At 38.6% G+C, this 20236-nt stretch overlaps 1 protein-coding gene across 4 annotated transcripts in view; it reads right to left on the reverse strand.

Annotated features, from left to right (window-relative positions):
• The window catches only part of CDK14 (cyclin dependent kinase 14), a 595554-nt gene that overhangs the window by 231106 nt on the left and 344212 nt on the right, over window positions 1-20236 (reverse strand). The window lies entirely within an intron of this gene.

A 20236-nucleotide genomic window follows, 5' to 3' on the forward strand; every position in this document is an offset into this window, starting at 1 on the left:
TTTTTTAATTTAATAAGTTTTTCTGAGTTTTTTCCAAGTTTTCTACAATGAATACATAATTCCTTCAAAAACCACAAAATCTATAGATGTTATTTTTTTAAGAGAAAAAAAATCTGTGTGATAGCTTTCTATCTGGGTATGTTCATTAACGAGAAGTGTAAAGTATTATTTATCACTGTAATGCTCAAAGCGAATAAACATTTTTACAGTGAACCTACCATAACACATTTATTTTAATGTTTTGATTATTTAAATTTTTATGTAGTACTTAGGAACATAACTTTTCTCATTTTATTAAACACTTGGTATTCCCTTTACTATATTATATGTAAATGTTAAAATTAATAGAGCATCTGGTGAGAAGATGAATTTCTAATTAGTTCAACTATGGTTACAATAACTCAATTTTTCCTACCATGCAGTTTTTATAACAACACAATGGCATATTATAAATTGACTAATGTTTATAAGAATTCCATATTAAAATGTACAGATTATACACACACAAACATACCTACACGTGTATTGTCCCTAACTTTTCTGCACATGAATAGAATAACTATTTCTGATAACACATTTCCATAATAACCTCTACTCCTTTTCTCTGCAAGGTTTTATCCTACCTCAAAGCAGGCAAAACTGAACAGCAGATAAAACAGTCAGGGTGGTAAAGTGTTTCCAGAGTTTAGTGATCCCATCAAAAAGTTTAGTTCCTCAAATGAGCATGTTTCTATACAGACTAAAGAGCTAATAAGCACAAGTCCTGAAGTAGGTTCTGACTTGTTCCATATGCTGTTGTGAAGGCAAATGGGATGCCAAAAACATTCAGGCTGGATTCCTTTGGTTTTGCCAAGGCCCTGTTGACAGAAAGCTAGGCCAGAGGGATAGGAGAATTTAAGAATCTGAGATTTTCTTTGACAGCTCAGAAGACCAGACTGGTTATAGAAAAGTGTGATACCCCCAGTTTTAAAGGGAGAACCAGACCTCAAAATTACCTAGAAATAGTATAAATCTAAATAATGATATGTGACTTCAGTTATGCCCACTCTGAATATAAGTTTGTAAAACTGATCAAATATTTCTGAAAAATACAAATAGAAAAAGCTCTTCATCTACATTATTTTTCTCCATCTCATGTTTCAGTCAAGGACTGCCCAAACTCCATTCACATGGGTCACACAACTTCCCAAATCAACACTGAAAATGAGTTTTCAATATCTAACTCTTCAATGTGTTAAGACAGTTTCTTAAAATGGTTTGCATGTAAATGTGTCATATTGAAGCATGTTATTATATTTTTAAGATACATTCTTCTGTGTCACTTGAGAAAAACTCTTTCACATCTCACTTTAATAGAGTCAATTAAAACATATTCTTGTGGAGAGTGTCCTGTATATTGTTAAACAAAAGGTTTTAACCCTAAAAATATTTCTGTTCAGTTAAAAAGATAAATAAATCCCATAACTTTTCAGGGAGGGAGCACATTATTAAAACAATGACTCAAAAGAAAAAAAAGCACACCTTGAAGTAGAAATATACAACTGCATTTTTAAATAAATATATTTAGTAAAGATATTGCTGTTTATTTATACAGTTCATGCATCAAAACACGCTTACTATGTAAAATTTATTAAACTGCATCCTCCGGCTGAAGGAAAACTGTAGGACAGGATTAATTAGCACAGCATGTGTGAAAGCTTTCTTTCTCTGTTCCTTGTCAGTTGCTATGGTTACACTACAGGAAGAGAGCTACAATACCTTCTAAAAAGGGTGAAGTTCATGCGTTATTATCAAAACTTCTTATATTAATGTTCAGTTTGAATTAAGAGTCAAAAAGCAAAGTGAAATGCTAACTAGATGAGTATAGGTTATTTATACACTGCTGCTTTGGCTGAGTGTGCACATGTGAAGGGGTGCATGTTCCTTTGGGCACCTAAAATGGCTTGCCTAACGATTCAGAGTATCCAACCTGAAGATGTTACCACTTCTAACTAAGGAAAGACCCTAAGAGCGGAGTAAAAAATCCTATCATTCAAGCCCTCTTGCCAATTATTCAAAGTTGGACAACCTTGATTCTAGCTAGCATAGTAGAATCTTAGATTTCCAGAAGAGTTAAGAAGCTTTACAGGTAAGCTCTTAACCAAGGAAAGAATTCCTTTTCATATCTCTATAAGATGGTCTAACTTCTGCTGCCACCCTGAGCCTGGTTCTACCCTCTGGCAGGGACACAAAGTAAATCATGTGACAGTTCTTCCAACATTTGCCTTCAGAAGACCAGCCCTTCTGCACCAACCAATGGAGATTCTTCAGACCTTATCTTAAAAGTTCTCTCAGCTGCAATGGATACAGTTGACCACTCCCATTCTTTTAAATTTACTCCCTTGACTTCTCAGTTATGGAAGAGATAATAGGAGTGACTTGGTCTGCTTCTGGAATCTTCCTCTATCTGCCCCATAACTGCTGGACTTGTCTAGAGTTATATATTTAAACCAGTGCTTTCTAAATGTATACACTCTGTGGGTAACTGTGGCTAATGCTATGTTTTAACTGTCATCCCTAGGTGACTTCTCTTAAGATTTTATCTCCAGTTCATACTTGTCTGTGGGCTTCAGATCTGGGTCTACCCAATTCCTCACTAGACACAGGGAAGAGGATGTCCTACAGGCACTAAACTGGACCCCAACCACAAGTCTCTATGGCCAATTACATCGTTAATACAGGGAATATGCTGTGAGTCCAGGGTCAAATGCAATTTACTAGTAAACTGTTTTAGGTTCCCCAAACAGTAAAAGTTCTTTTAGCTGTACACTCATGTTCATTAGATTTCTATTCTATGCACATCTAATTATTCTTTCAAATTCTAATGCATCCTTTTTGCAGGTAGTAACATTGGTTGGAGACTTGAGTTATCCCTCTGACTCCATGGAGAAAATTGCTAAAACTAGCATTGGCGTTCAAGAATACTAATTCCCATGTCTTTGCTTTGACTAAGGAATTGAGGAAGAACTGGCAACACTGACTTGTTTCTTTTGAATTAAGTGGAATAATGGCAAAAGGTAGATGGACTTGCGAAAGCCAACTAAAATACAATATAAAGGAATATCTCTCACCACTTCAGTCTTTCCAGAGGATAAGCCACTGTTCTGTGCTTGTCAGTGGTTTTGTATTTTATATGAGAGCAACTCCCACATGTCTCTCTCACCTCACCTCATTCCCCAAACTGAATGATCAGAAAGAGTGTCTTGCTCTTAATCACAGAATCAATATTTCTAGGAAAGGGGCTCCTTTCTTCACAACTTGATTCCACACAGACATGACATACTTGGGTAACAGTTTACCATTAGGCTGTCAGGCTGAAAAGGGGAAGACTTCTCTATTCCGTGAGCTAGTCCACGGAGTAAGGGCAGAGGAAGGCTTTTATATTTCTTTCCCATTCCGCAGTCCTGAGAACTGGCCTGGAATTTATTTTAAATAGACATTTTTAATGGTGTCCTCTCCCTCCTAGAGGGTTTACATTAAGCATCTGATGATGCGCTAAAGCTATTTTTAAAAATTCATTATTGCTGCTCTTACAGTGTATCAATAAACAACCATCAATCAAAACAAAACAAAAAAGCATTTTCTTCTGGTGTTGCCCAGAGTTTTGGCTTTAACCTTTTGCCTCTGCACTTGACAAGTTTTCCTGGAGGATCTGATTTACTCCCATGTGTTCAGTTACTATCTGTCTGCTGAAGATCCCAAATATGTATCTCTACTATCAATCTTCCCCTAAAACTTTAGATTTCTAAATAAAAAATGTCAACTTAGATCCTCCATATGTATCTTTAAGATTTTTATTGTCCCCAATTCTCCAACCGTTACTACGCCCTCCAGTGTTCTATAACTCACCACTAAACATCACCATCCATCCATTCACCAAAGCCGGAAGTCTTGTTTCGTTATAGGCTCCTTTTGAAACAGGAGGGAAGGGGGCAGGGCACAACCTTTAAAAGGATGACATAGCCCAAGGACACGACATAAACTGATTAGAACCAAGTAGGTCCAAGATGGCAGACAGTCGACTTCCACTAGACCTTGAGCCTCAGTATACGCTGATTGTAACACATCAGCAAGCTAAATGACACACCCACAGGTGCTATGACAGTTCCAAGGCTGACTCTAAAAGTCAAAGAGTGGGTAGTGGTCCAGTTCCTGGAAATTCCCACCCTTTCCCCAAAATAGCTGGAATACTCCCCCCACTCATTAGCCTATGAAATTACCCACCCCAATAAAAACTGACAACCCCATACCCTGGGGCCGCTCTCCCCTTCTGAGATGGACCATACTCTGTCTGTGGGGTGTGTTTCTCTCTAAATAAATCTACTTCCTACCTATCAACTTTGTCTCTCACTGACTTCTCTCTGCGATGAGAGATCAAGAACCTGAACTTCATTAAGTTCTGAGACCAGGTGTGTGATCTCAGTTGAAAGAGCGTGGGTTCAAGTCCCAATCTGGGTTTTGGCTGGGTTTGAGTCCCAGCCCGTGGGTTCAAGTCCCAATCTGAGTTGCACGGTTTCACTTCCACTTAAAAAATTAAAAAATTCAATGAATTTTACTTTATAATTGCTCTCTTTTCATCCTTCTCCTTAGGTCCTCATCATCATCTCTTGCTAGAGTATTACACTAGCCTCAGGTCTGTCCAGGGCAAATAGTTATCAATTTCGAAATACATCCTAGACAATAAATGACCTACATTTATTGAGATTAATTTTATTGAAAATTAAAGTTTAATTGGAACACTCCTCAATGTGAATAATAAAAGACTTGAATGCCCAATCTTCCCCTATAAGCATCCTCCAAACCTCTTGCCCCATATTTGCCATAATAGAAAGCAGGAAATGTGAGCATTTTAGGGACAGGCCTATGTTTTTTATACACTTAATATCACATGGTGTTTCTTAAAGTGGAAAAAAAGTTTTGAGATAACAATTATAATCTCCTTTCCTTTCCTTTAAATGAACCATCTTTGTTTTTTTTTTTTCTGTCCAGATTTCTACTTTAACAGAAGCTACTCTTTACAGGATACCAAAATCCCTTTAAAATGTTATGACTGGCATTTGTCAGAATCTTTCAACTGAATAAGAGTAATCTCTGAAAACAAACTCTAATTAAAATGAAATTAAGTCCAGAAGACATTAAAACATGTTAAGGCAATATTTTATTTTGTTCTGATCTTATATTTTTATATAAGCATATATATGCTCTGACCTTTGAATTTTTTAAGTTAATTAATTATGCCTAACTCTGTCTATCCTCAAGGGCACTTTTTTCATATCTTTCATTTGAAATAACAGAAATGATCATAATATTTTAATAAAGGCATTCTAAACAAGAAAGGAAATTTTCAAAGAATTAAATTTTTTATATAGGAAGACTTTATTTTCTATTTTGCGTAGAAGATAAAAACAATATATTCCTCTGGGAAATACTGCTTTACATGAAATTAATAGGAGTGGTGGTTAAGACCAATTAGTCAGAGTTCTTTGGCTGACTACCACATACGAAACATGCTTTTGCTACCAGAGCAGTAGTCTGCATATTGGAAGGCTTGTGATAAGAAAAAAACGAAATGCCTGACAGTCGTTCTGACACTAACGAGTTAGTTGTGTCTCCTTGATTAAGTCACTTAAGCTCTCTTGCTTATGTTATGTGTAAAACAAGGGGGCTGAGATCAGAGTCATCAAACTACGGCCTATGAGCTGGCTACCTGTCTTTGTAAATGAATTTTGCTGGAACACAGCTACGTCTGTTCTTTCACGTATTGTCTATGGCTGCTCTTGTGCTCAACAGCAGAGCTGAGTAGTACAACATGTAAAGCTACAAAATTTAGTATCTGGCCTTTAAGAAAAAGTTTGTTGACCCATGGGTCAGACTAAGGAAACTTTAAAGTCCATCTAGGTACTAAAACTCAGTGATCCTAAGAAAATATTACTAAGAACCTTGTTCATTAAATGTGTGAAGATCATATATGCTCAAGTTCTTAAAAAGCCCTTTTAAGTAAATAATTCCACCTCACTGATCCCATCACATCACATCTGCATTAACAGAAAAATGCAAAATCATTTTCAAGAGCATATACATGAATATATCATTTTCACAGTTCACTGGTTTACATTTAATTTTCTAGTTTCTGCTTCTCAGTTAATGAAACTCATAGTTATTATTCCAATGCTAGATGACAACACAATATAGAAAATGAATTTCATAACCTGACTAAATCGGCAATTTTGATGAATTTCCATATCCACGATGATTTGTTTCCAGTTTTTAAAAATTAAAGGTAAAACATACTAAATTCATCATAAGAATCTAAGTTTTAAATCAAGACATAATACTCAGAACTTTTAGGCCATTTGCTTATAAATATGTATTTATATACCAAAAATATTATGAGCATACATTTGTATATGTTAAAGAGAGATTATTTATTGAACAACTGTAACTATAATTAGGTCAAATAAAGTAAGAATGATTACGATTTTATGCCAGAGGTATGCTTTGTGCTTAATATGAAAGAAGCCAATGTATAAAGATGAAATTATCATACATACGTAACATTCGAAATAACAACCTATGCTCATTAATTTTTTTAGCTTTGAAGAAAAATAATAAATCAGAGTGAGTGTTCCTCTTGGAGACTTTATGAGAAAATCATTCCCATTTCCTTCCTAAACCACCTAACATTTTGTAAAAAGGAGGGGGGACAATACCCTCACTTAGTCTTACCGTAGGTAATATAAAAATATGAGAATCCGTGGATAATATGCTAGTGATTATAATACAGAGGCAAACTTGATGAGAAATTCTTGACCAGTTACAATCTGTTGGGTATTCTAAGGGTTTTAAATGTGTGATGTCATTTAATCATTGCAATAACCTAGAAGGTAATATAATTATTAGCATCCCAATTATACAGACAGGAAGCTAATTTACCCTCTGGTCTACAGTAATAAGTGGCTATGCCCGGATGTGAATGCAGGCAGTGTCACCGCCTCCCCAGAAAGACTGGGCATCTGGGAACAAACATGCTCCTGGGCTCCAGATGGGCAGTGGCATAGACTGAGTGGGTCCAAAGCCCAGAACGGTGACAGGTCAGTCTTGTGAGAGAGGGAGAGGGATGGGGTGAGGACAGGGAGGCAGGGGACACAGGAAAGAGAAGTGAGGAGAAAACACAGCTGGTTTTACTGAAAGGAGGTTCCAAAAGAATAAGTAAACTCAAGAGAAAATGACTGATGTTGTCTAGAGGGCCTCACAGAACAATCAGACAAAAAGCCCTCAAGGAAAAGAGAAGTTCGATAAGAGAAATGCTCAGGAACCTTCAAATTAGGGTTTGGTTGCTTAAATAAGAACAGCTCTTATCAGCTGCTTTGTTTGTCTGTTTTAAAGTGGAAGTTGGCAGAAAGCAGTAGCCCCAGAAACGGAGTAGTTAGCCAGAAGGCTGCGGTAACTTGGAGAGTAACCGCTAGAAATTCGATTTTTTTTGGGGGGTGGGATGCTCTTTATCTTACAGGACCCCAAAGGCTCATTGTTTTTTTCCAGAAACCTCAAACTTGGGTGTGGTTAAAGCTAATCTGAAGGACATGCACAATAGTAACACCTAAAGAAAAAGCTCTTCTGAGGTATCCTTACTGAAGTGAATTTTTTAAATATTCCATGAGATGAAAATAGGCAACTATGCTCAAACTTGAACTAAGAGGTTTTTATGTTTTTATAAGGGTAAATGTCCAACTAAATCAGTTCAAATTAATGAGGGGATCATTGAGCCAATTCAAGGGAAAAAAAAGGTTTAGGTCATGCTAAGTCTTTATGATATTTTAAAAATTTTATGGTTGTTGCCCAATTTTTGTGAATTATTTTCTCCCATGCTTTTAGTTTTTTTCTTTTCTCTTTTCATACTATTTGAACAGAGGTCAAGTTATAGTTTGGGGTCTCAACACTGTACTCAGTACAGGATTTAGACATTATAATGAGAAGAAAAATGTCTACTAAAAGACATGAACATTATTTTGATGATTTTTAAACTTTATTTTGATGATTTTAAAACATGTTTTATGACATCTGGTGACAATCTTGGTTGTCCTGATACTGGAGTTGGGCATTACTAATATATAAATAAACTTTAAATCTCCAAAAGGAGGTATATTGAGCATTTGGGGAATATTTTCAAAGATACATTAATTCCATGAAATAAACATATATCACAATCACTGCAGAGATGAGTCATATAGCTTTTGTGCTGGAAAGAATCTAAGACAGTCTGTCTTCTATATTATCATTTTTTATAAGGAAGTTGAGGTCCACAGTTGTATCCATTCTGCCTCTACTGTTTCAAATCCATTCCCTTCTTTTTGTGCTCACTGGACTGTCATTTTAGGCCTTCATACTTATTCTTCTGGGTCTTGAATCTTAGAAAGAGCTCCTCACTGGTTTCCCAGCTGCCACGTTTGCCCTTCCTATTCCTTTTCCATAGTCTGAGGAAGAGACAGTTCCCTGTAGTGTGTAAGAGCTTCCTCTGTGCGCTCACGTGGGACCCCCACTTACAAGCTGCGTGATTTGGGGCAAGTGATTAACCTAGCTGACTTTTAGTTGCTTCATGTGTGAAATGCATGTGGTAACTTTGCTGGATATTCTCTATTTGTCTCTCCTGATGCATTCTTGACTCTTCCTCCTTCCTGTTCTCTGCCTACCTTAATGAGCTTGTAATTACAGAGTTGTTGGTCCCCTGGCCTCAAGTGCAGTTTGGCCAGTGGGAGGCACAAGGACCAAAAATCAGAGGGAAGGAAAAAGGCTGTGGCTAAGTACTCCCTTGGAAGGCTACCACTCTTTCTTTTGTTTTCTTTGCCCACGCTGTGCGGCAAGTGGGTGGGATCTTAGTTCCCCGACCAGGGAGGGAACCCGCGCCCCCTGCAGTGGGAGCGCCGAGTCTTAACCACTGGACTGCCAGGGAAGTCCCCGAAGGCTACCACTCTTGCTCAGTGGGTTCCAGAATCTATTTCTCTCGTAATCCTGCAGAGCAGAATGGTAAAGGCTCCACACTACTGCTAGCCTGGAGGGGTTTTACATCTTTAAACCTGCCCACAGTCTCATAAATAGTCCCTTCATGCAACTCTCCTCAATCACCCTGTTTGAGTTGCCCTTTGTTTTCTTCTAGGATCCCTGATACAATGACCACACCTGACTCCTAGGGCATTTGTGTGATTAAATGAGAAATGCATGGAAAGTGATGAATAGTGCACTTGGCCTATAATAACACAGTACATATTGGCTATTATCATTAACTGAAACACCATCTGATCAGGTCATTCCTCTGCTAAAGAGCTTAATGGATCCTCTGGGCTTTATTCTGAAAGTCCAAACTCTGAGAAATAACCTCCCCTGCTATTATTACTCCAGCCTTTCTTCTTCCCCTTCCTTTCTATGTTCTGTTATAGAACAGAACATAGGCAACTGTTACCTGCCTATCAAATTACCTGTAATTATCTGATTTCATGTCAGTTTCTTTGCACAACATGGTCTCATTCCTTGGAATGCCTTACTCAGCTGATGGATTCCTACATGTCCTTCACACCTATACTCTGGCCAAGTCCTCCAGAAGCTTCCCTGACTTGCCCTCCCTCCCTGGTCCAGGCAGTGAGCCTTCCTCTGTTCTCTGAATGACAGCAGCCCTGAGCATGCATGGACATCCCGAGTCATTCATTTACATATCAGCCCCCCCGACCCCCCGCCCCACACAAGACTGCAGTTTCCCTGAAAGAGGACCATGCGTCATTCACCTTGGTAGCTCCAGCTCCTGGCAGGGCGTCAGCCCACAGTGAGTCTATTGTTGGACTGACATAGAGAGAGAGAACAGCACTTATCATGAACCCCTGAGACAGTGTTCCCATAGCAGGTGGCATGTGTTTGTCATCCTGGCCAACAGGGTGAATAACCAAACCCACCTCATCCAGAGCACCTCTACTTTTACCTGTTATAGCTTGGGACTTTGTGTCAGATTTCAATAGAAAAATCTGTTCCTGGGTTTAAAAATTTTAAAAACCTAATGCAAGTAAGATTAAATTACCTAAAAGCTCATGATTTTTTTTTTTTGGCCACAGCATGCGGGATCATAGTTCTCCAACCAGGGATCAAACCCGTGCCCCCTGCAGTGGAAGTGTGGAGTCTTAACCACTGTACCGCCAGGGAAGTCCCCTATGATTCTTTTTTTTTTTTGGTAAGAAGTAAACCCTATATATATATAATGCTTTAATCTCTTTATGATGTTCATAAATATGTTAAATAAAAATATACTATCATACCATAAGGCTATTAATATACAAGTTACTGGTTCTTAATATAAGTGATGAATTTATCTTCCTAACAAACTCCATGATGTCTCACACTTTATCTAATGTGATATTTAAAATTTAGATGGGGATTTCCCTGGTGGTCCAGTGGTAAAGAATCCGCCTTACAATGCAGGGAACGCTGGTTCAATCCCTGGTCAGGGAATTAAGATCCCACATGCTGCAGGGCAACTAAGCCCGTGTGCCACAACTACTGAGCTTGTGCGTCTCAATTAGAGCCCGCATGCTGCAAACTACAGAACCCATGCCCCCTGGAGCCTGCGCACCACAACCAGAGAAGAGAAAACCCGCACGCCACAACTAGAGAGAAGCCCACGCACCACAAGGAAGAGCCCACGCACCACAACAAAAAGATCCCGCGTGCCTCAACGAAGATCCCGCGTGCCGCAACTAAGGCCCGACGCAGCCAAAAATAAATAAAATAATAAATAAATCTTAAAAAAAAATTTAGATGAATGAAACCTCAAGAATTAATCAATCTCTCCTCCAAATTTTTATATCACATCTCATTCTCTATTCAACTCATTTGGCAGTAAGTACATAAAACTGTTTTATTCATCTGTTTATCTCTGTTTACCTCTCCGTCTATATTATAAGCTCCCTATGAGCAATGATCATTTCTTATGATTGTCCCATTCCTTACCATCACGTCCCACCCCTTCTGCATCCCAATATAACAGAGTCTTTTGTAAAACGTAGGACTTAGACAAGACTGTCTAAAGCACATTCAGACAGGAGATCCATTTGCCTCTACTTACTGGAATCCCTGCCTATGAATTGAAGTGCATATATGTGTGAAACCAGCTTAGATCCCAACTACAACAATAGCAGGTGTCTCTTATTCTGCATGGCACCTTAGCTGCCTCTCAAAGAGTTAACTTAAGCACAGAAAGAGGTGTGCCCAGACCTGAGAGTTTCTTAAAAAAAACCTTGATGAGCAGAAGTACAAACACACTCATTTCAAAGCTTCCAGCTGTTTAGTTTTACTGATAGGAAGAGACCTGAATTTACCTTCGCTGCTGACTGTTCCTTTATTCTAAGAAAAGCAACTTAATGGCAATTTCTGTTATATAAATGTAAAGCAAGTCCCTACCCACTGTTCTGGGGCAGGCTGTGAAATTAACTTGCATCTGGATGCTTCAAACAGACCAAAGGGTTTAATGTAAACTGGGTGCCTGTTTTGGCAGAGCTAATAGGTTTCTGAGGCTCTGCAGTTTATTTGAGGGAGACATTTGCTGCCTCAAGGAACACAAAGACAGTGCACCAATGCCTCTCCCAGTTCTTGATCAGAGGTTTTCAGGAACCCAAAGGACTGAAGAAAGGGTAGGTGGTGAGAGCTATTCACCCTACAAAGCACAGGACCAATTAAGCCCAACTTAATAACATTTAAGTCTAAATCCTACCGAGATTACTGATACTGGACGGTTGGTTGTGTTTTGGTGTAAATATTAAGTGCTATGATTGTTTATCGGGGCTGCAGGTCAGAGCACCCAGTCCTGTGGCTAGGGGATGCAAGGGGGACCCCAAGATCTGAAATTAGACCTCTCAGGAAACTTAGATTCTCACAAGGAGGGAAATTCCTCTTTCTGAAGCCTTAGGGCCTGAATTCCAGGTAGCATCACTGGGGTACACTCACTTGGGGGAGAGGAAAGCCAGTCCTAGGCAGAGAGAGGGATGAGCAAGAGATAAACAGAGAGAACCCTCTCTCCAATGCTAAGGAGGGGTCTCTAGGTTCTGAGCCAACCACTTTGAACAGAAGTGAGTAGTACCACTACCTTGCCCTTCCCCAAATTCTCAACTTTCATAATTGTTGTTGGAAGTGATACCCTGATGGTGGCTGCATTGTAGCAGTCTAAGGGAAGGGCCTGTTTTGCCCTTGAGCAGATGGCAAAGGAGGCCAGAATGGCTGTGGCAGTGCCGGTCACCAGGGAGGAGCCAGCTGTGCCAGGGGCCATCATAAGAGGCACTTTTACATGGTGGCATTGAGAGGAAGAGCAGAGGGCAGGAACATGAGGCACCAGTTTCTGACACGACAGGACAAGACCTGGAGGGCACGGGCAAATAACCAGAGCCCACAGTGAGGAGCCCTGATGACCTGTGGGCATCCCTGCAAAGGGAGCAAGCCATCAAAAAATCTTGGGGAAGTATTACAGGCAGAAGGCACAGCAAGTGCCCGCATTCTGAGGCAGGAGGGGGCCTGGCACACGGCCAGTACGACGAGGAGGCCCTGTGTGGAGGGCAGTACACCTGCACCCAGCATGTGCTTCGGTGCGCCCACGCTTCCTGAACCCTCTCCCCGTGCCTCCTCTGCCACTTCCCACGTGGAATTCTAATTCCAACCCATCCTCAAATTCTCCCCTGATCCCCAAGGTCAGAAGTCACTCCTCCCTGCTGTGGATTTCCACAAGATTCTGCTGCACCTCTCATCTGTCGCCCAGCACTTTACCTTGAAGCATCACAGTCACTGGAGAGTGATACTACCTTATTTAAGGCAGGGACCATGCCTGATTCTTGAAAGTCCCCAGGACCAGCCTAGACAGGGCCCAGAATGAGTAATGTGTTCACCAAGCTGGCTGGTTGAACTGAACTTGGAAGTCACTGGGTGTGTTTCAGAAGTTTCAGAAAGTGATCAATGGCACCTTTATCCTATATTTATACACAGAAAGACTTATGTGCATGGATACCTATTGTGACATTGTTTATAGCAAAAGACCAAAAATAACCACAAATTCCAGGAGGAAAAAAGCTAAATAAATTATGGTACAGCTTCAAAATGCAGCCGACGAGGCCATTAAATCTGTATGTACTAATATGGAACCAACTATAATATACTGCTAAGGGAAAAGGCAAAATAAAGAACAGTGGGCATGATATATACTATTTGCATAGAAAGAAACATGCTTATATATGCATATTATATCTCTGAAAAGAGACATAAGAAACAGGCAAAGGCGACCTGCCTGTGGGGAAAGAAACAAGGAAACAGGAAGGAGAAGGATACAATTTTCACTATACTCCCGTTTTGTAGTCTTGGAAATATCTATTACTGTTGTGCGCATGTTACCTACTCAACAAAAACACTTGTTTTTAAAAGAGAGACAGAAAAGGGGTCAAATAAGCCCTAACCCAGCCCTGTGCAGTCTTAGCACCCCCTCTCCCTTTTCCGCCTCCGCTGTAAGATTTCAGCGTATGTATTCTTTATACTTTATAGCGTGGGTCCTAAAATAGTCATGGTTTGTAAACGACAGGCTTTCCTGGTGCAGGGAAACTGATGGCTGGCAGCAGTGAGTTAATGACTGGGTGGATGGAGCAGGCTGAAATAAACTATTATTTAAATATTCTCACCACTACAACCAAGTTGCCTTCTAAAGCCCTCGCTTGTCTGCATAATAACCAGTTTAGCTACTAAGACGGAGGATAAGCTTGCATGATAATCTGAATCATCAGGCAGTTCTGAAGTTAAAAACAAAAAATCTTCCTTGAAGGGAAACATGCTTTTGCAAGTATACTTAGAACAGAGTTCCCTCACATGAAAGTGTCAAGACTGCCCAAGCAGTTAGGATTTTATTTTAAATTTTTACAATTCATACAATAAAGGTTTCATTTCTATATCCAATGTAACCACATGAAGGCATGCTGCTCTAAATAACTAAGAACTAATGGAGGTAAGACTATCAGGTAGATTTTGAGAAGTTCGAACTCAGAATCAGCAGCCTGACAATCTATTTATCCTCACTTGTCAGCAAACATCACACATGCTGAATTTGAGAGGACCAAGAGTGTTCCCAGAAGACTGCCATGGTTTTAAAAGAGCTGTCAGCAATAAAATGTAAACTCATCTTGTGCCATACTAGACAACTGTCTTATCCTTTAAGAATTAAAGACAGAAACCTAACATCTGAAGCACATGTCCTTTTTAGAATCTGTTAAATATACTTTAAATATCCCCATCTTGTCAGTCCAAATAACTTGTTCTTCAAGGCATTTATCTTCACCAGTGAAGCTTTATTTGAAATCTTACAATGTAACTGAAGGCATTTTAAATTTAGAAACTTTCTTCAAACCAAATGTGAGTTCCGGAATCATGAATTCCTCTCTATTTTGCTATCCATTCTTTTATTGATCCTACTCATTCCTTCATTAAACAGTTCATTAAAGGAGCACAAAGGGGTAACTATACTGGAAATATATGTCTGGTGGTTAAGTAAAATTTAGTACATGTATGGATTGATTCATCTTTGAACTCATGATTGTATATTGAAATCCAAAAGTATGAGACAATACATCATGGGCACTAAATGATTCTAAATGTATTAACATGTCATTAAAGATGACACTACATCAAATGTTATGAACAAATGCAGTATATATTTCTAAAAATAAATTTCAAGGGAATTAATCTTCAAAACAAAGAAAGCCCCATAGACTTTTAAAAAACATATCCTTTACACTATATCATTTTCTATAAACTTGTTTTTTGTCTTAAAAAATGGCAACTTCACACATTTCTCACTTTTAAGTAAAAAGGTAAGCCATCTTATATAACACTTTTTTTCCCAAAACACTTTTTCTTGTTAACATCCAGTTTTTGCAATGTTTCTATCATGAAGTCACAAATGACTATTTTCTATTACAAATTACTGACTTTACCTAGTTCCTATGATAAGCCCATTCTTCCTCAATGTGTGAATTTGGGCTGATTTTTTTTACAATATTACTAGGTTTTAACTTAAAAATGGTTTGGTAAAGACAATATAACATTATAAAGTTGGATTTCTGAGGAAAGAAAAGATACATATGACAAAGGCCATATGTTCAGAGGTTAAAACTCCAACATGTAAAAGTGCTCTAATCACAGCCTTGTCTGTAGGTATGCTCAATTAGCCCAAAGTGTTCTTCTTCCATGATAAGCTCTCAAACCCTGAGGCTTTAGTAAGACTCTTCAGATGGTTATGAAACACTCACAAAACACAGGTAGATTATTCATTAAAAAACAAACAAATAACTATGCCGTTTAGAGCAGCAATATTACAAGAAAATACAATATGACATATGTCAGCATTTGTAAAACTTCTGCAGGTTAGTGCCATGATTTAGGATCTACAATTTACATTTCAGTTTTTGGTACTAATACTAATTTTAACTACTCTTTTTTTCATTAACTGTTTGTTACTACACAAAAAGTTGGACAACATTAATTTATTCTAATTACACTTGGCGGGTTTTTGGAATATCACATATCTTGGACATTTTCAGAAATAATAACTTCTAAAAGACAAGTGTGCTAAATTAAAATGCTACAAATTATTTTATTAACTAATGTATTCCTTTGAAAAGCTCACTGAACTAAATGTTTTATTACCAGCTCATTGGTTATATTAATAAGAAAAACTGAATTTCAAAAGGTCTAGAGCATGGGTTGGCAAATTACATCTCATGGACCAAATCTGGCCACATCCATTTGTTGAAATAGTGTCTGTAGATGCTTTTTCACTAAAACAATAGATTTGTGTAGTTGTGACAGAGACTTCATGGCCAAAAATATTTATTATCTGTCCTTTTAAAGAAAGTTTGTGAACCCTGGTCTAGAATATCTCATAAGACAGAAATTTTGTTTTCCAAGCGGTGTTCTATTATTTGGGGTCCCACTCTTCCAGGCTGACTAAGGTCTGAAAAATATTTAAAAATAATAGTAAGAAAAATAATATTTACTTGACTGCTATAGCAAGGGGACTTTCTGAGGTGATGAAAGTGCTCTAAAACTTGATTGGGGGGGTGGTCTTACCATTATATAACTTTATCAAACTCATCAAATTGTAATTGGTAAATTTCATTTTACATAAAATACCGTGCAACAAACAAAAACACTAAAAGATAACATTTGAAGTAAATTCACCTCATTGTCATAGTTGGATAAAATATTAAAACGGAAAGGTATTAGAAGATCATAAAAAGGAAATCAGCTAATGATTTGATTTTGTGATTTCTGATAGGAATGTTTCTATAGTTTATGATATGAATTACTAAACACAAAACAATGTAGAATTATGAAAACTTATTCTTAACTATTATTTATAATGCCCTACACTTTGAATTATTAAAAATACTTTAATTTAGAGGCCAGACTCAACATGAGTATGCATCCATGTACCAGAAAGTAGATCAGGCAGTGGTAATTATTTTGTGATGAAGACCATTCTCTTCCTGAGGACACCCAAGCTAAAGTTTCAGAACTGAAGGGTTTAAATAATTATTTAGCTTGAGATACACATTCAAAATTAAAATAATGACCATTTAACAAGATTGAACATATCTATTATCTATTAAGAGAATCTAATGACTACGGTGAGCTCAAAGGAAAAAAAGAGAGAAATAGCATTAATAATAGGAGACCATCCAGGTTATCTGCACAAAAGTTTTTGTTAAAAATCTGAGTAGTATGCTTTATGTATATGGATGCATAAGGTAGCAAAGGATCTATCTGTGTTGGAATACAATATTACTGAATTTCAATATAAAGTTTGTGACCATTTTATGGAAAAACATTTGTCCATTTGTCTACTACATTTCTGATATGTCACATAAATCTCCACGTTACCAAAAACATCATTTTGGACAACTAATAAACTGGTGATTGGTGAGAAAATTCACCAAATTAATAAAATCATATGCCCTTAAAAAGCAATGTATGTGCCATTAAAAACTAAAGCAATTTACCTTTTTTAAGAAAAATATGTCATTATGTAAGTGTACAAAAAAAGCATTGACTTATGTTAACAGGGGCTATATTATCGAAAAAGGATGTTAGATAATGTTTCTTTTCTTCTTTATAGCAGTCTATAATGTCTATTTTAAAACAAAGAACATATATGACTTATAGCTATAAAAGTTAATACACAGGGGCTTCCCTGGTGGTGCAGTGGTTGAGAATCCGCCTGCCAATGCAGGGGACACGGGTTCGATCCCTGGTCCAGGAAGATCCCACATTGCCGCGGAGCAGCTAAGCCCGTGCGCCACAACTACTGAGCCTGTGCTCTAGAGCCCGCAAGCCACAACTACTGAGCCCGTGTGCCGCAACTACTGAAGCCCGCACGCCTAGAGCCCATGCTCCACAATGAGAGAGGCCACCGCAATGAGAAGCCCGCTCACTGCAATGAAGAGTAGCCCCGCTCTCCCCAACTAGAGAAAGCCTGTGCGCAGCAACGAAGACCCAACGCAGCCAAAAATAAATAAATAAAATAAATAAATTTATTTTTAAAAAAAAGTTAATACACAAAATCAAAATACATGGGCTTCCCTGGTAGCACAGTGGTTAAGCATCTGCCTGCCAATTCAGGGGACACGGGTTCGAGCCCTGGCCTGGGAAGATCCCACATGCCACGGAGCAACTAAGCCCGTGCACCACAACTACTGGGCCTGCGCTCTAGAGCCCGCGTGCCACAACTACTGAGCCCGCGCACCTAGAGCCCGTGCTCCGCAACAAGAGAAGCCACTGCAATGAGAAGCCCGTGCACTGCAAAGAAGAGCAGCCCCCGCTCGCCGCAACTAGAGAAAGCCCGCGAGCAGCAACGAAGACCCAACGCAGCCAAAAATAAATATAATAAATAAATTTATTTTAAAAAATCAAAATATAAAAAAATCTTGCTATGTTAGTGATTAAAAACAGAATCCATGTTATCAGTGATATAATTGCTACTATGTGAAGATATGCATGCATGTCATCAAAGAATTGAAGGTATTTAGAAAATTTTAAAATAGCTACTGTGACTAGGTTCAGAAGTTTATGATTTTAGATTTGTTTCCTTTGGCATTGTTACCTTATTCTCAATGTTCAGAACAACAAATATAAAGAGGGAAAGAGGGAAAGGATTGCACATTCTCTTTTGGTGCGGCGTAAAGATTTGCTTTGAATTTACTTTTAAAAATGAGACTTTCTATAAGCATTAGAAGTTCTTTATTCTTTTTCCTTATTTCCTAGTTACAGTCATTAGAATGATTACACTAAGAAAAGCAATAAAATCTCCACTCTAGATAAGGCTGGTAGTCAAATAATTCTATATATGTTGGGTTTACATTTTCATGGGCAAAGCAGTTTACTTTGAAGTTGACAAAGGTATTTATAAGAAAATGACAACAAACTGTACATAGATGATAGAGAATAGAGTAAACCTACTTAGAAGAATAGTTTTTAAGGGACATTAAAAAATATTAAAACCAGGAATTTAAAGCTTAAAGATCATTAAATCCAGTCTTACTTTTTTTTTTTTTTTAATTTTCAGAAAACAAAACTGCCTGTTTAAATGACTAGTCCAAGGTCAAACGTCTAGTTAGTAAATGTTGGAACAAGCGCTTGGACTTCTCACTCCTGCTACCATGTTCTTTTTATTAAATTTCACTGCTAAATGAGCAGAGCTGCCATCTCTGCCCAAGGGAGGGCTTCCAGAGAAGACACAGGTTTCGTAGTTTTTCACCCTCAGTCTTTGCTGTGGGCTTGGCTGCTACTCTTCTAGCCCAGAGGACTGGGAAACCAGACCAGGACTTACTCTCACAGCTTGGGCCTCCCCAGATCTGTCAAGTGGCTCTGCATGGCGAACTGAAGGTTGCAGGCAACTGGCTCAGTGCCCTGCCACACTCCCAGGGGCCTATCTGTGCAAGGATGGGGCCTGGCCCAGGTCCTGGCTGACTGGCAGCAGGTTCTAGCTGATAGGAGCCAGAGAAACGAGTGTGCTGCAGCCCGAGAGGCCTCCGGGCCCTGGCACCAAGTGCCTTTCCAGATACATGTGACTGAAGGTGAAACTTGGAGACCAAAACTGGAGAGGGGGAAGTGGATGGAAACAAGTCTGCGTAGAACAGCCTGTAGGCTAAAGAAGAATAAAGCAAGTGGACCATCAGATCAGCAGCTGTTTCAGCACCATTTTGGAAAGTGGCCTGGGATAAATAAATAATAAAAAATATAACCAAAGAGTTGCCATCTGCTGCTGTTGCCACCACCTAATTGACATTTAATCTACTCTCTGGCTTCGTTGCCCATATGTCCACCATCATCTCTGCCCGTGGCTAAACAATCAAAGCTCTGTCCTTCGTCATGGTACTTGTAGAGGGATTGTAAATATTACCATTATATAAACCTACTTACCTTTACTTAGACTGAGCCCTGTCCCTGTCCTTGTCTCAGAAACCTCATAAAATCCTACTCATCCTTTGAAAAGACTTCTTTACGTTGTCCCCTCTAAGTCTCCCAAGCAAAAAGTGTGGCACCCTTTTCTGGCCTCCCATTCTGTATAGAGAAGTCACCTGTTGGAAAATATTATAATTAGTGGCAATAAATTGTCTGTTTTCTCAGTGAGCTGCTTGAGAACAACCTACAGACCTATTACTTACTTAACTTCCTAATCTTCTATTTTGGTTTCTGGAAAAAGGAGGCTTATGTGAGGATCAAGTAAGATACTACAAGCAGAGGGCTCACCCAGTATCTGACACAAGCACCAATCAATAAGGCTTACTTATCATCACCATTTATCATCATCATCATCATCTTCATCATCACCATCACCATCACCAATATCCTTTAAACACCTTTACACCCTAGCATAAGGCTTTACAAGCTCAGTTCATTACTACTCTTTATGGAAAATCATATCAAACAGTATAGCCACCATGAAATAACTGGATAGTACTTTTTACATCAGCAGTGGTTGGCAGGCTCTAAGGTAGTTCCCCTGATCCCCTAACTCCTGGTTTTATGCTCTTGTGGAATCTCCTCCCCTTGAGCATTGGTGAAACCTGTTACTTGTTCCAAAAAAAAAAATGGAACATGGCATAGATAATGGCATATCATTTCTAATATTAGGTTT

Source organism: Eubalaena glacialis, chromosome 8 (genome assembly GCF_028564815.1).
Source record: "Eubalaena glacialis isolate mEubGla1 chromosome 8, mEubGla1.1.hap2.+ XY, whole genome shotgun sequence".
NCBI classification, from domain to species: Eukaryota; Metazoa; Chordata; class Mammalia; order Artiodactyla; family Balaenidae; genus Eubalaena; species Eubalaena glacialis.